Here is a 15,272-nt window from a genome sequence, read left to right as displayed (position 1 = left end):
TGGCAAAAGGGTCTGGTTATCATGCTCACCGAAACCGTTAGTGGTCGTCCAGAGAAAACGGCGGAACCGCGGTCACCTCCAGGAACGTGAGCCCAGCTCTCGAAATCCGATGGGCCCACACGCGGAACACACACAAACCACATAAACCCAACCTAAATAAAACCCGACATAAACCACAACATCATCGAGGAGCTTAATCTCATCGACCTGCCTCAAACTCCCTGTCCTGGAGAAAATGCAATTGCTGTGCAAGTAACCAAGGAATACTCGAAAATACTGGAAGCAGTCCTGAGGCCTTTATTGAGCCCCAGTGCAGTAATACCAGAAGCTAACTAGAAAATAAGAGGGAAGAAAGAGGGAAAAAGAGAAAAGGAAAAAAACGAAATACTTAAAGAACAAAGAGAATAGCTCAGGGTCCACCTGGCTCTGGGCCCTGATCACGTGACTATGTCTGGAAGGCCCCACTGTGAAAACCAACTGTAACCACACATCCCCCCCACCCCCGCCATGGTTCTTTTTTTTTTTTTTTAATTTTTTTTTTTCAACGTTTATTTATTTGTGGGACAGAGAGACAGAGCATGAACGGGGGAGGGGCAGAGAGAGAGGGAGACACAGAATCGGAAACAGGCTCCAGGCTCCGAGCCATCAGCCCAGAGCCCGACGCGGGGCTCGAACTCACGGACCGCGAGATCGTGACCTGGCTGAAGTCGGACGCTTAACCGACTGCGCCACCCAGGAGCCCTCAACCCCCCCCTCCCCCCCCACCATGGTTCTACTGATGCTGCCATTTCCATTTATTCCCTCTGGGTTCCAACATTCTGGAACTTTCCATCAGTCATCACCTCTACCACCAAGCTAACCTGAGTTCCAGATTTCTGGGCGACTACAACCCAGAGGGGGCCTGCCTACCATTCATCCCATCGGTGGCGGCCAGGTTACGGAGGACCACGTGGCCCTGGGCGTGGCCGCCACCACCTAATGGAGGGAAGCCCCACCGGGGGTTCTCCAAGGGTGGCAGGAAAAGCAGTTGCTCCTTCACCCATCTGGGCAGGGGGCTTCTGGTACTGTGCTGATTCTTAGTTCAACGGATAATGGCCATTCAGAAAGGCACCCCAAAATGGGGGATATCTGAGGGCAGACCTCTCGGGTACAAAGACTGCTGTCTGAACACCTACCGCTCAGGGCCGTGAAGATCCACGATTCCCGATGATCGCAACGGAGAGCTCCGTACGGTGCCCGATGTGGTGTCCCTCTTGCCAAGTGCCACCTTCGATGGGAACGAGAGGGAAATGGTCACACGGCCACACGGCACAGCGGGAGGGCTCACGTGGGCTTGCCAAGTGAGGGCGCAGTCGGGAGGGAATGTGGACACTCTCTCCTGCCCAGGTCCCCAACCTCCCAGCGTTAGGGGCTGCTCCACCCTTGGCTCCTGCTGGGGGACTGGAACGGTCCAGACTACCCACCTGGCTGTCACCTGCCCATGCCCATCTCGCCTGAGACGTCATCTTGCCTGTGTGCCCACGGCACTGCCCCCACGCTGCTCCCTGGTCTGGTTCCGGAAATCACCTCGCTTGCCCTGGGGGGGTTCCCTGTCCCGGGCACCCAGCTGGGGGCGCAGAGCAGTGTAGCACGGCAGCCTGGATTCAAATCTGCTTCTGCACTCACAGCTCCGCCAGGTCCTTTACCCTCCCGGTGCCTCAGTTTCCCCGCTCCACAGAGATGGCAAGAGTCCTTCCCGTCGCGGGTCGTGAGGACAAAGAGTTTTTTGGGAAAGCCGTGAAGCCATGGGATGGCACAGAGCAAGTGTTACTGACCTCTCTTCTACTACGATTAACCGTCACTACTAACATATGCATAACGTATCTGTGTTATGCAAGAACGTCCAGGAAAATGACTTTGGTTTCCAAAGTTTCTGAGTATCCTTACAATTCAAAGCAAGATACGGGAATCAAAGACACAGAAACCACCCCCCCCCAGGGTGTGGACGGGAGACTGAAAATGAGACGCTGGTGTTTAACACAAGCGCGGCGGGGGTGGGGGCTGGGGAGAAGCGCGCGGCCCCTGACATGCAGTCAAAGCGAGACATGCACCCCTGCTTCGGTGCTGAGCCCAGAAGTACCAGTGAACAACCGTCTTCCAGGGACACGTCTGGGGTGGTCATTTTCAGCGATCTGAGCCCCTCCACTCTGCTATCCACAACCATTACACGGAGAGCCCCGCGGTCAAGTGCCTCGGCAAACAACCCCGTCAGTTCACATCCAGACACTGGCACCACGTAAAACTCCTCACTGCCTGGTATTTCCAGGTCCTCGTAGGGTCCACGGACACATCCATGAGTCTCTTGGCCTCAGTGTCCTCATTGGTAAGTCGGGAGCAAACGGTTTCGCTGCCTGCAGGGGCAGGTGCAGGGGGAGGTAGCTACCACTTCTGTCTCTCCTCTCCTCTCCCACGACAGTTTCAATGTGCAGATTCCTTGCTTTGTGGAAGACAATGGAGGGGGCTGGGGGGGAGACCGGTGACGACCACCCCAGCCCTCACCCGCCCCTGTACACGTCCAAACGACTACTGCTTACTTCTGGGTGCTCCCCTCCAGCCCCGACTGCCTATTTGCAATTCCCAGCACTAAAACCCGAAGGCAAAGGACAACCACAAACCACCTGACGTATTCGAAGTCACACTCGCTCAGGTTCCCCCCCCCCCCCCCCCACCGAGTACCTGAGTCCCAGTCGTCTGCTCAGCCATAATTCGGCATTGTGTCCTGCCTGCCTCGTTTACCTGTTACTCCCAGCCTCTGCGCACCCCCTGCCCACCCCCCCCAGGGGATCACTGCCATTCTCTCCCTTTTCCTGCTCATCAAAATAACCCAGCTCCTTCCCAGAAAAATAATCAGACTCCCAATTTAGCCAGCAGCCAATTTCTTGACAATTCCACTAATGACAAAAAAGCGGTGTTTGTGACATCATGTTCCAGCTTTTCAGTCATGTTCTTTTAACCTTGAAAAAGTAACAGTTTTACCCTGAGCACGTTGAGGACGGCGGGTTGTCCTCCTGGGACAGAAGGCTGTACTGAAGTTTCCCCCCAAGCGGAACCGGGATTAGCCAGGTCAACGTGGGTTAAACACAGAAATCCGCTGGACGGTCAGCAAAGCCACGGCCTCTCAGCGGCTCAGGCTGCTGCGGTCCCTGGAGGGGGCTGTCAGGAGGGGAAGGACGGCCTGGCCTGGGGGGTTGGGCCTGACCAGGAAAGCCAGGGCTCACCCTGATGCCCCTGTGTGCCACGGCCTGGGTGCACACGTCGGAGACAAGCGACCCAGGAGAGGTGCTCTGGTCTCCGTCACAGGGTCCCTCTGATGTTGCTTCTGCTGAAAGACCTCCCCTTCTTCCTCAATACCTCTTCCTTTCTGGAACACAAAAATGCTGTGGCTCTCTTACTAATCTGACAGCTGCCTTAGCTTCCTGTGTCATTCCTGTTAACAAAGGTAATGCAACCCCGCGCAGAGTGGTCATTTAGTTGGATGATTTTAGGAGACTTTCCTAATAGGTCGGGAGGGAGAAGTGGCCGGTCACCCGGCAGGGTCACGGGAGTCCCAGGTGGGGAGAGGAGGGCTGTGAGGAGGTGATCCGGGGTGAGGGGAGGGTGTCAGACCCCTTTCAAGTCACGCCCACATGTTTAATCAAGTTTTTCCAGGGCCTGGAAGTTCAAAGCTGAATGAAGCCCAGAAGAACTGTTCCATCCAGCCACCTGCCCCTGGCATCCCCCGCCAGGGTCTCCCAGAAAGCAGTCACCTCCTTTGATTTCCTGTACTCACCCAACCACCCACTGCCCCCCCCCAAGCACCCTGCAGGCGCCTGCCCAGTTCTTTGTCTCTCACCTAGTGTCCTGAGCCCCCAGCACAGCTCGTGAACCCTGACCTCTCCTCCTGTACTGGTGGCCACTTCCCTAACCTCGTGAGCCCTGACCTCTCTTCCTGTACTCTGGTGGCCACTTCCCTAACCTCGTGAGCCCTGACCTCTCCTCCTGTACTCTGGTGGCCACTTCCCTAACCTCGTCTCCTGTACACTGGTGGCCGCTTCCCTAACCTCGCGAACCCTGACCTCTCCTCCTGTACTCTGGTGGCCACTTCCCTAGACAGAGGCCTCCTCCAGTGGTTTCTCCAGCCTCCTGCCTGGCACACAGCAGGGTCAGTGTGAGTGAGGGAATGAAGGACTTTGAGTCAAACAACAGCTAATCGGGGGGAACAGGGCCAGGGACAGCGCCCCGGAGAGTTACAAAAGGCTCAGCGCTCAGGCCCAGTCTAGGGGCTCCCCGCCCCCCAAACTCCACCGAGAACAAATACCCAGAGCGAAGGAGCTGTCCCCAGGCCTTCCCGTCAGCCTGCACAGTGCTGCCTCATGTTACAATAGGTGAGCAGTGACTCATGGCCGCGGCTGTGCCAAGAGGAGGCAGCCAGGCCCCCGTTGCAAAGCCACGCTGAGGACACAGGCCAAAACACATTCCACCCCGAACGTAGTCTTCCTCTTTTGCCAGAACCGCGGCAAGAATCAGCAAACCGCGGTTAGGAATCAAAAGGACAGCCTCACTGTCCGTGGAAGGCAGCAAGCACTTTCTCCTCTTAATGAACCTGGAAGTTGAAAACCAAGTCTGGGACGCTGCCCTGGGCCAGACCCACCAGATCCAACCGCAGTCCGTCTCGTCACAGCTGATCAGAGACACCGCCCCACAAATCACCCCCGTGCCCAGAATGACATGGCCCTGGGGGGCAGGGGGGGCCCCTAGCAATGACAGTTCCTGAAGCAGCCGGCGAGGAAATCATCAGTCACTCCTTTCCAGGGCGGAGGGGGCCCTTAGGACCTCCGACAGAAACTCCTCCTGTGTCCTCAGACGCACACTTCCCCCCAGATGTTAATGTTTTTGAAACCCGCGTGTAAGTGCACATCCTAAAATTCAGGTGTGCGTTTCCAAGCAAGCCCACCCCAAAAGCTCACAATGCAGAGCATGAGGGTTTGGGGTACCGGCAGGTCTAAGGCTGGTCTTAAAGTTCACCCGGTTGCATGAATCGGATGTAGAAACTCTTCTCAAGGTCACTGCCTTTGGAGGTGTTTCTCTGAGTAGCGATTACACATTCGTCCAACCGTTAATAGAATTAGAAGTCCTCTGGAGAATTTTAGCACAATAGTGGTAAAAAAATTCATCCAAAGGAAAAACTTACATGTACTGAAAGAAAGATGTGTGTATGGAGATGTTCACTGTAGTACTGTTTATAATTTCAGAGGAGCTGGAAATGGTCTCTGAACAAGGATTTGTTAAAGAGGGTACCTCCCGTACAAATCTGACGGTCATTTGGGGGTCCAAGTCTGTGTTTGCTGATGTGAAAATACGTCAGCAACAATTTTAGGTAAAAAGCAGTTTTTCAAAAGCATAGAGTTCATTCAAAAATAAGAGGGACTTGCTACGCATCAGGTGCACACTGAACAAGTCCCCACTCTACCATGCTGCTCTGTTTGCAAGGGCTTGGACTTGACCTCTGAAGACGTCAGAGAGACCCTAAGAAAAATGTCCTGTCCACACCAGAGTGGTTATCGTGAGTGGCCGACTTCCAGTGATGTGAACTTTTTTCTCCTTTTGCATCTTATAATATATTTTTTTAAGTTTACTTTTATTGATGTTGAGAGGGGAGAGAGAGAGAGATAGAGAGGGGGGCGGGGAGGGAGCATGCACGAGCAGGGGAGGGGTGGAGAGAGGAGAGAGAGAATCCCAAGCAGGCTGACAAGGAGCTCGAACTCACAAACGCTGAGATCACGACCTGAGCTGAAATCAAGAGTTGAATGCTTAACCGACTAAGCCACCCAGGCGCCCCACGTTTTGTAATGTTTCTAAGATGAACATATGATTACTTGACTAATTTTAAAAACCTCAGGGGGAGACGTCTTTTTTTTTTAAGAGAAAAGAAGGAAAAATCACAATAAACTCCTCCAGAAAAATGTGTTTATCTAGAAAGTACTTGCATTAAACACACGTTTCTCAGTCCCCCCACTCGCAGCCCCCAGGGTAGTCCGGGCAGGTCAGGCCTTTTATTTTTTTCAACGTTGTTTTTTTTTATTTATTTTTGGGACAGAGAGAGACAGAGCATGAACGGGGGAGGGGCAGAGAGAGAGGGAGACACAGAATCGGAAACAGGCTCCAGGCTCCGAGCCATCGGCCCAGAGCCCGACGCGGGGCTCGAACTCACAGACCGCGAGATCGTGACCTGGCTGAAGTCGGACGCTTAACCGACTGCGCCACCCAGGCGCCCCCGGTCAGGCCTTTTAAAACGCAGGCTCAGCGGCCACCAGGGACCGGCTGCTGGTCCCCCCGCACGTGAGACCAGCCAGAGCCACAATCCAGCCCAGGTCTGAGCCTGGGGCACAACCTGCCGACTGTATCCCTCCCATTTCCTCCTGCTCCCAGAAATTTGAGGAAGGGGGCAAGGATTGGGGAAGTGATCCTTATTTAGACATCTACCAATACATCACGCCATCAGTCTGCGCCTGTACGCGGTCCAGAGGTCAGACTGAACACCTAAAAATATCGAAGCCCTGCACTCCGGTTTAATTCAGATGGCGAAACATCACCAAAGAATCTCTATTTACTCGGTATTTAAGAAAAACCTGCGGTGCACACAGGACTCAAAAGAGGCCACGGTCACAAAAACCTCCCAGGATAGGTACGGGGCTGATGCGGTAAAATCCACACCTCCGCGTCGACATCTGCCAGCTCCCAGAAATAAGCACTACACCACCCTTTCCCAGACAAGAAAGCCGGGTCTCGAAGTTGTCCAGTGTCAAAATCAGAAGTAAACAGAAAAGCCCAAGTTCCAGACACGGACAGGTGCATGGGACTGAGAAGCCCCAGGTGTGCCCCGAGTCATGGGAGACGCCACGGCAAAGAGGAACTTCCCGGATTCCGGTCTGTGAAAAACTTAAGTTTCACCTATTTCTGCTCCCGGACAGCAGCTTGTGTACAAAGAACAGGGCTGGAAGAACAAGATAGGTGGCTGGTCGCTTCATTCTTCATTTTCCTTGAAGATTTTCCTTGAAGCACGTGTGACTTTCGCTTGTGCAAGTCAGGCTGTTTCCTAATTGACTGAAAAGAAAAGGCCATTTATAGGAGACTCGGCACAGTGCCTGACAAGGAGGAAAAGCCCGACGAATACTTGAAACCACAGAAAAATCTCCATGTTAAAAGGTGGATAGGAGTATTTCAAGTGTGTGCGTGTGTGTGTGTATCCCTTTCAAACAGTAACTACAGTTCCGAGAGATGAGCATCTAAATGTCAAATTATCTGAAACTGACTATCTCGGGCTCTTAAGATATTTACAAATAAAATACAAGTGAGGGAAAGGACAAGGCTCGCACCTGGAGAAAATGAACTCTTGGTGGCCTTTTCCTTTCTTCCCACAGTCACTGTACCACCTGTGACTGCCAGCATCCGCCACAGCCCTGATTATGGAGCAGAGAAGGTCCTTCAGGCACCTGTCTCTGTGACCAGCATACACTTGTCCCCAGGCGAACAGTCCTGAAATCATAGATGGTTCTAATAAAATACGAGCGAAACACGTGCGCTGCATGAACTCGAAGAAATTCATTTTGGACGTACAGCCAGTGTCCGATCTCCCGAGACGTCACCCTGAGCCAGCACCCTCTGACGAGGGCCTGAAACGTGAACAAAATGGGACAGTGCGGTTTCCTCATCCGGCACTACAAAGGTAAAATATCCAACAGGTGTCGCCAGGACACCAGGACTCTGAGGGACAGAGCTCTTCTCCTGTAAACGTCTTGAACACTGATTTCTGTAACCACAAAGGGGGAAAAACAAATAGCCCAACTTCCGCGAGGGGTATTCGGGATGGGGGTGACGGAGAGGAAAAGGGAGACCAGATCAGAGCAGACGACCGTGTTGACTATGACCGTGAACCTCCGCGCCGTCAACTGAGCGATTCCGGCACTTTACGTGAGTTATTTACACGTATTATTGTATCAGCTCCAGTGACGGTTTCCAGTGAAATTTCAACACAGCGCCTTGACTTTCCATTCGCCCAAAGGACACGTACACATATGTGATACCACTTCGCAAAGCCACGATTCTCAGGGTCATAAGAAACAGAGAGTCGAACGCATGTGCAGCGTTAGCATATTCCACTTACTTCTTTGTATTCAAAACCTATTAAAAATTCAAATCCTTTCAATTTGAATTCGGGGCAGTAGCGGAAAATGGGTAAGCAAAGGTGGGGTGAGCCTCGCTGAATGAAACGTTAAATGGCAGAGTGACAGAGGTGCCACTCGACATTCCCGAGTAAGCTGATTACCATTCACAGGCCAGAATCCTTAAAAGCCAGAAATTACTTTTGCCACCCAGTGTGCGTTTTGAACTGTTAAGATGTCTAAGAAGAGAATGTTAATGTGCTCCCCAAATGGTTATACGGGAGGTCACCACCTTGAGTGTTCAGCTTGGTCAGCCCCTCTCTCCACCTGTCAGTTCCCACGTGCAGGGGACACACTGTCTGTGCACGGAAGGTGTGGCGATCAAGTGTAACCGGTGATGAGCAGTGTCCAGCCTAGCGGGTCAACAGACATGCAGGGAGCAGGGTCAGCTCCCCATCTTGGGGACCCAGGAAGGGGTTCTCGAGAAGGGGCCGGCACCCAGGAGTCCCCCAGCCAGCACCCCCCAAAGGCGAGCAAAAAAACGAGCCAGATGAGCACAGGGCGAAAAGGCATTTGGGGAAGTCTTCTGTAACCTGTTCTTCCCGATGACAACCACCCACAACCATCTCCTTCCTTCCCTCAGGGGACCTGGGGCCACTCACCCACTCATTGCCCTGGAGCATCGCAGGCCCTCTGACCCAGCCCTGGGTCCCTCTTGTCTCGACACCATCAAACGACAGTGCTATTTCTTTTACCGCTAACATTCTTCTCAGTGGTCCACGCTCGGTGTTCTCGATTTTTTTCTAGAAGCTTCCAACCACCACAATCACACGGGTCTAACAAGCCAAACCCAGGGGCCCCCTGTCTTCCTGATGTTGCTTCTCTGATCAACCCCACAACCACCCTGTTTATGTCAGGCTCTCAACCCCCTTCCTCTACACCCCATCTTCTGCCCGGCTCGGTGGGACACAGAGCCTGCGTGGTCTCCCGCTTCCAGCAGCTTCTTTCCTCCTCCCCCTTGGCTTTCCTGCCCCATCTTCACGGGGTGACCCGAAGCGTGCTCCCCAGGGGCCCCAGCTCACACTCAAAGTCTCCAGTGAGCTGTTCCACATTCATGGGCTCAACCCTAAGGAAACGAGGCCCCAGTCGGCGCTCTCAACCGGTCCTCATCTCATCACCCTGTAAGGGAACAACCCCAGGGACGCCTCCTCCAATTCTGCATCCCGGGGGCCTAGCTTCCCTCTTCCTGCTAACAAGCCTGGCTCAGAAGTTCAAGGACGCTCCCCCCTTCCCACGTGCTTGCTGTCTCCCAAGGAGCTCTCGCTGTTTTAAAATAATTTGGCTGCTAATGATGATAGAGAACAAATAATCAGATTACGTGTGTAACCAAGCTCAGACTCACAAAGCCCTTAGTTTCTCCTTTCTTCGCTTGGGTGGTCCTGGGAAGCTCCTCTCGACTCTGGCGCTCTGCTTTAAAATCAGCTCTTCAAAAACCCACCCAAGAAGCGATCGCCCCAAGGACAGGCCTCCTGGCTTGATCCCGATCCCTTTGTCCACGAACACCCTTCTCTGCTCTAGACCAAGGCACCACCAGGAAGTATGCTGATCGCCACCCACGGAAGGAAAGGGCCAACGGAGTAAGGTCTCCAAATGGCAACTGGAAAGGTCGGGGACCTCTGGCTGCCTTTCCAAGAACCTGGCCCTAAAAACCTTCCCTGGCCTCAAATACCGGGTCTGCCCCACCCGGTCCCAAACCACATCTCCAGTCCTTCCTACAAATTCCCCCACCTCGGCGGAGTGGAGCCCTGAGTACTAGAGTAGAACAGAGATTCTCACGGGGAGTTTGTAGAAACTGCCCGTGTCTGGGCCCCACCCTCAGAGATCTGGATTCCGCCGGGCACCAGGCTGGCGAAGGTGGCTTTTTACAAAATCTCCCAGGAGATTTCAACGTCCAGTACGTTTTGAGGCTGGCCGAATCAGGCTACCAGCGACATCCACGTCCTCTCCCGGCCCAGCTGCCGGGCACACGCGGTCCGGGCAGAAGCCGGGCGACTGGGTCACGGGTTCCCCCACTCGGTAAGGGGGCCGGCTGCGGGGGCTCGGTGCAACGGAAGGCGGGCTGCAGCCGGCTCCCACTGGCTCCCGCAGGTTGTGCGACATTTAGTGCCGCAGCTGGTGCCAGAGGGGGTGTTTACACGACAGCACCCTAACCGGCAGGTGCCGCCAGAAAGGCTCTTTGTTCCTTTCCTCGGAGAGTGGGGTTTTCAGTGGAGCACAGGCCCGGGCGGGCCGGCAAAGGACACCTCCGTTCCCTCCAGGCCCGGGGACCCGAGCAGGCTTGCGTGTTCCTGAAAATGGGACAGGGTTTCCTGCCTCAGTCCCACAGACCGGGGGAAAGAGGAAGACAGAGAGAGGAGAAACGAATACCAGGAATTCTGGAACCACAGAAGCCTTCCACGGGAAGTTTTCTTCTCAATTTGTTCAGAGGAGTGGGGCTAACAGGAACCGGCAGAGAGTTTCTCCAGAGACAAGCTTTTAATGAGCAGATAAGCATAATCGCGGGGCATGTCATTTATTTGATTACGACGCGGAAGGCAGAATCCTTATCTTACATTGACTTAACAGACTTCCCATAATCTTTACCTTGTTCTAGTGACCTCATCTGCCCGGAATACCCTCGCTTCCTGGTACCAGAACAGACTTCACGGTGGCTCCTGTCCGAGTTACCCCAACTTCAAAACCTCAGTCTCCCAAAGAAATCAACCCTGACCCTGCGGACAGGGCGGGACACAGCCACCGCCCCCCCCCCCAACCCCGGGGAATAAAGGTGCCAACCGGCTGCCTTCCATTTAGGCTGCAGAGATTTTTACGGGTTTTAGAGATGTCTCACCTTCAGAGTGCAAGCTTTTTTAGGATTGTGCAAGGGAGGCAGGTACTCTGCTATTTTCCTGAGCGTGGCTTCATGTGACCCAAAGGTATGAATGCCTTTCATTTTAGCACACTGGGAGATGCATGCGATCACGAGCTCTGGGCTCAGGCAGATATAGGCTGATTTCTCAGCTCAAGCACTTTTTGGACCACTGTGTTGTGAGAGCTGCTTAAATTCTCGTAGCTTCCTTGTAAAATGGAACCCCTCGCGGTGTCTGGAGGGATTTTTAAGCGTGCACTCCAGGCCCGATGCTTCGTAAGCCCTTCTTGCCCCCAAACCTCCCCAAATTTCAACTTCAATTAGGTGAACCCAGCCCACCTCTCTACTTCCTGAAATCTCACTCGCTTACTGAGCGTTTGGTTCGGGCGGGCACTGGGTCACCTGGCGGATGGGGGGCCGTGATGCCCCGGGTGGGGTTCACCCTTCCTTCCCTGAAACACACCCCTTTATTTCTAAAATACCTTCTGCATTCTCTTGCCTTCGAAAGGCCGAATACTGACATCCTCTCCCTTAAGACGTGCGGCCAGATGGCACCAGGTGCTGTTACGTAACACACGGATGCCCCAGGGCCCACTGAAAAGCAGGCTCAGGCTTCCTGAGAGATCCTGAATAAGTCGCGGGACCGTGCCCTGGGTGTTCGGGGACTCGGTGAATTATTTTTCTGTCCTTCCCGCGGAGGGTGAAGGCGGAAGGTGGGGCTTCTATTGTGCCCATAGCTGGGGAGGCCGGAGGCCCAGAGTCCTGGGAGCTGAGTGTAAACACTGAAAGACCCCGGGCTCCCCTCTGGGCCAGGAGCAAAGCCAGCCAGAGCACTCTGGGTGACGTCTAGGCAGCTGCTCGGTGACCCTTTTCCCAGTAACTGGGTGGTCAGGCAGTGACCTCGGGGCAAAGATGCCCCAGTGTGCATCTCCAGGGCCTTCGAAAATATCCCGGGGGCCTGACTCCAGTTCTCAGAAGAAAAGTCACAGCACTGCCCGGTTCAGGTGTTGAATTTGAAAATAACAGACCTAAGGAAAACCCACGTGGCTGGCCCAAGGCCCACTCGCTACAACAGCAGCTTCTACTCAGTCAAAACAAGGCTGATGCCCTAAACAGGGAGCCACAGACATTTGCGTGGAGCCCGGCATGAGGTCGGCAAGGGTCGAACCCAGGGATTCTTCACCTTGTTTGGGTCAAGGGCTTCCCCTAAGAAGCCGAGGGAAGCCAGGGGGCCTCCTCCCACAAGGAACTGGCTGCGATCTGAAGATTTAAATGTGGGAGCGGCCTCCCAGGACCCAAGGGCGTAAACCCCATTCACATTAGCATACCTTATCGACGGACTAGAAGCCATTAGAATAAGAAAGAAGTCTGCACCAGCAGCCGCAGGAAAGTAATTCCAGGCTGCTGGGTAACCAGAAATCAAGTTAGCAAACAACAGCAAGGGAGAAAATTCAGGAAGACTGCCTCTTCCTCCCTCCACCGAGAAAATTAAGAGCATAACACTAATTGGCAGACGGCCCAGTTAAGGACACTTAGCTGCAATTTGTCCAGCCCTCATTCTGGGTCCTTCTGGAAATCCCCCTGTGTCTGGGCTGCGATCAGCTAGACCTTGGGCAGATCAAAGTGCTGGTGGTAGCAACAATAAACACACGAAACTATCAAATGACAAACAGGCGCCCTGCAGACCGGCCTACAGAGAGGCTCTGCCACCGTGGTTTCTCTGCCGGGGGAACAAAAGGCAACGTGCGTGCACCGCGCCCCACGCGGGCTTCGCACACCAGGTCCGAGTCCCTAGTAATTGTTTTCAAAGGCCACAAAGTGTGGGGCCTGCGTCTTGGAACAACAGGAAAAAAAACTAAAGCTCACAGAAGCTTCTCCGGCACCGCAGATCTGAGCTGCTCATTGTTCGTTTAGTAAACAAGCGAGCTGTAAGACAAATCCCTAGGAAGCCAGGTTTGTTCACTTTCTGAGTCCTCCCAGAACTAACTGTTCCTTCTGGGATCAGCGTGGCCTTGGCATTCCACAGATGGACAGGCACGGGGGCCTGTGCAACGGGGGGCCCACTTAATGTCAGTCTCCCCTCACCCTCCCCACAACCGCCCACATGCGGAAAGCAGAGCGAGGAGGCGGATTGGGGGGTGCTGTCTCCTCCAAGCCCCCGCCCCCTCCCCGACCTGTTGGACAGAATGCACTGAGCAGGGAGCCGGGAACGTTCTCCAGGCTCCCCCGGACATCAGTAGAGACTGTTTCCTGGTCAGGGCGGCCAGGTGGGAGGTAGACTGTTTTTATTTGATGACGACAGCAACGTGGAACAGCAAAACGCTCCCTAGCCCCTTAAAGTACAGCCGCTGTCCATCCAAGAATGTCAAAACGCTTTGCAAACCACCCATTAATTTTTATGGTGGCCTGAGAAGCAGATTGAGAATCATTACCTTCATTATTACAAGGCAAGGAACCAAAACCACAGGGGAAGGTGGAGAGGCACCAGGCCAATCAAGTCTTACCCAGTGTTCTAAGCTGACTGCGCCCTCTCTCTCCACCTCAGGCCTGCAGGAAGGGAACCCGTGGCCAGCTGAGAAGGGAGCCAGGCCAATAAACCCAAACTTTGGTGTTCAGAGACCATCACACTTGGAAGGGTGGGGAAGGGTAGATAGAGTCGCATAAAGCGATTACTTTGATTTAGGCAGGAGAGGCTCCAGTTCTAACTTACTCATTAAATCGGCAAGACTGTGACCCCAAGAATGTAAACATTGAAGGCAGGTAGGAAGAGTGCGATCACGGATGGTTTCTGTTTTACTGTTTCTGTTTCTCTTTATTACGTTTTCTACCCAAAGCATATACTGCTTTTTGTGATCAAAAGTTAGACGAACTTATTACTGATGGAGGACACAGTGCAAATCTGCTGCATTAACTTGCCAAGAATCAGCACGAATAAAATCCAGCCCAACGTCCCCTTCTTGAATCTCACTGGCCGGGAGACTTCCCCGGCCTCTCGGCACGTAGAGGGCCCGCCGCCCGCGCGCCGCCCGGCACCCCGGGGAAGGGCCAGCGCCGGCCTGGTCCCCCGGCTGCAGGAGCGGCCGCGGGCCAGGAGCCGCCCGCACTCCCGGGCACCACCAATCCGCAGCGCGGAGCCGGCTTCCCGGGAAACATCACTTGGGAGAACAACGTGCCTCTCTCCCGGCCGTCCCCACCCGCCGGCCGCCCGCGCTATCAGCTCGCGGCTGCTCGCTCACCGGACAGCCGGGCCAGAACCCGGGATTTTCATTTCCATCCTAAAACGAGGGATCTCCGAAGTTGAAATATGCATTGTCACCAACAAGTTTAACCCGGGACCGCGCTCCCCCTCTCCTCCCCAGGGCCGCGCGAGGGGGCGCCCCGGGGACGCGTGCGGTCACCGAGCCGGGCCACCCCGCAGGGCCTGCCTGGGAGGCGCCAGGGCCAGGAGAGGGGGGCTCCGACAGCGGCTCGGCGCCCGGAACCCCGGCCCGGCCGCCTGCGCCGGGGTGACTCGGGAGCCCAGGAGGCGGCCAGGGGCGCGAGTCTTCCCGAAGCCTCCCGGCGCCGGCCGTGCCCAGGCAGCCGGAGCTCCGAACTCAGGCGACGGGCGAGCGATCGGCGCCCACGAGGGTGCGAGCCCGCCGAGCCCCGGCAGGCGCCGCGGGAGCGAGGCCGGGCGCGGGGCGGGAGCGGCCCGCAGGGGACGGCCGGGCTGCCGCCAGCTTACCTGGCTCGCACTGCGTCCCCGCGGGCTCCTGCGGCTCTCGTCGCGGTCTGGGAGCTCAGCCCGGCCGGGGACGCGCGCGGCTCCGCGGAATCTCCGCGCGAATGTCCGCGCGGCGGCGGCGAACGGCCGGGACCGCCGAGAGTGCCCCGAGCGCTCGGCCCGCGCCTCCGCGGGCGGAGGGTGGTCCCCGCGCCGGGGCGGGGCCGCGAGGGCGGGGGCGGGAGCGGGGGCGGGGCGCGCGAGGCGGGGACCCGGGCTCGGAGGGGAGGGGTGGTCTCCGCGCCGGGGCGGGGCCTGGGGGCAGGGCGGTGCCTGAGCCGAGGCTACTTGGGAGACGGGGAGTGAGGGAGAAAGAGGGACAGGGAGGGGGAGCAGGGAGCAGGCCTCCGCAGGCCTATCGGACGGAGGCGGGGCAAGAGCGGAGGGGGCGTGGCCGATCATGGGGCCGGGGGGGCCA

The 15,272-nt window shown here is 55.6% G+C and overlaps 1 protein-coding gene across 2 annotated transcripts in view; it reads right to left on the bottom strand.

Moving 5' to 3' along the window:
• The window catches only part of SH3BP4 (SH3 domain binding protein 4), an 86,452-nt gene extending 71,445 nt beyond the window's left edge, over positions 1-15,007 (bottom strand). The window contains exon 1 of one of the 2 annotated variants that reach the window (XM_043578228.1): positions 14,816-15,007. The gene's annotated coding sequence lies outside the window, so the exon portion shown is untranslated. The remainder of the gene's footprint in view (positions 1-14,815) is intronic. The other variant, XM_043578227.1, reaches the window with a different exon arrangement.
• Between the last annotated feature and the right edge of the window lie 265 nt (positions 15,008-15,272).

This window comes from Prionailurus bengalensis, chromosome C1 (assembly GCF_016509475.1).
Source record: "Prionailurus bengalensis isolate Pbe53 chromosome C1, Fcat_Pben_1.1_paternal_pri, whole genome shotgun sequence".
In the NCBI taxonomy this organism is placed as follows: Eukaryota; Metazoa; Chordata; class Mammalia; order Carnivora; family Felidae; genus Prionailurus; species Prionailurus bengalensis.
Note: the sequence above shows the minus strand (reverse complement) of the source record. Positions and strands in the feature narration are given on the sequence as shown.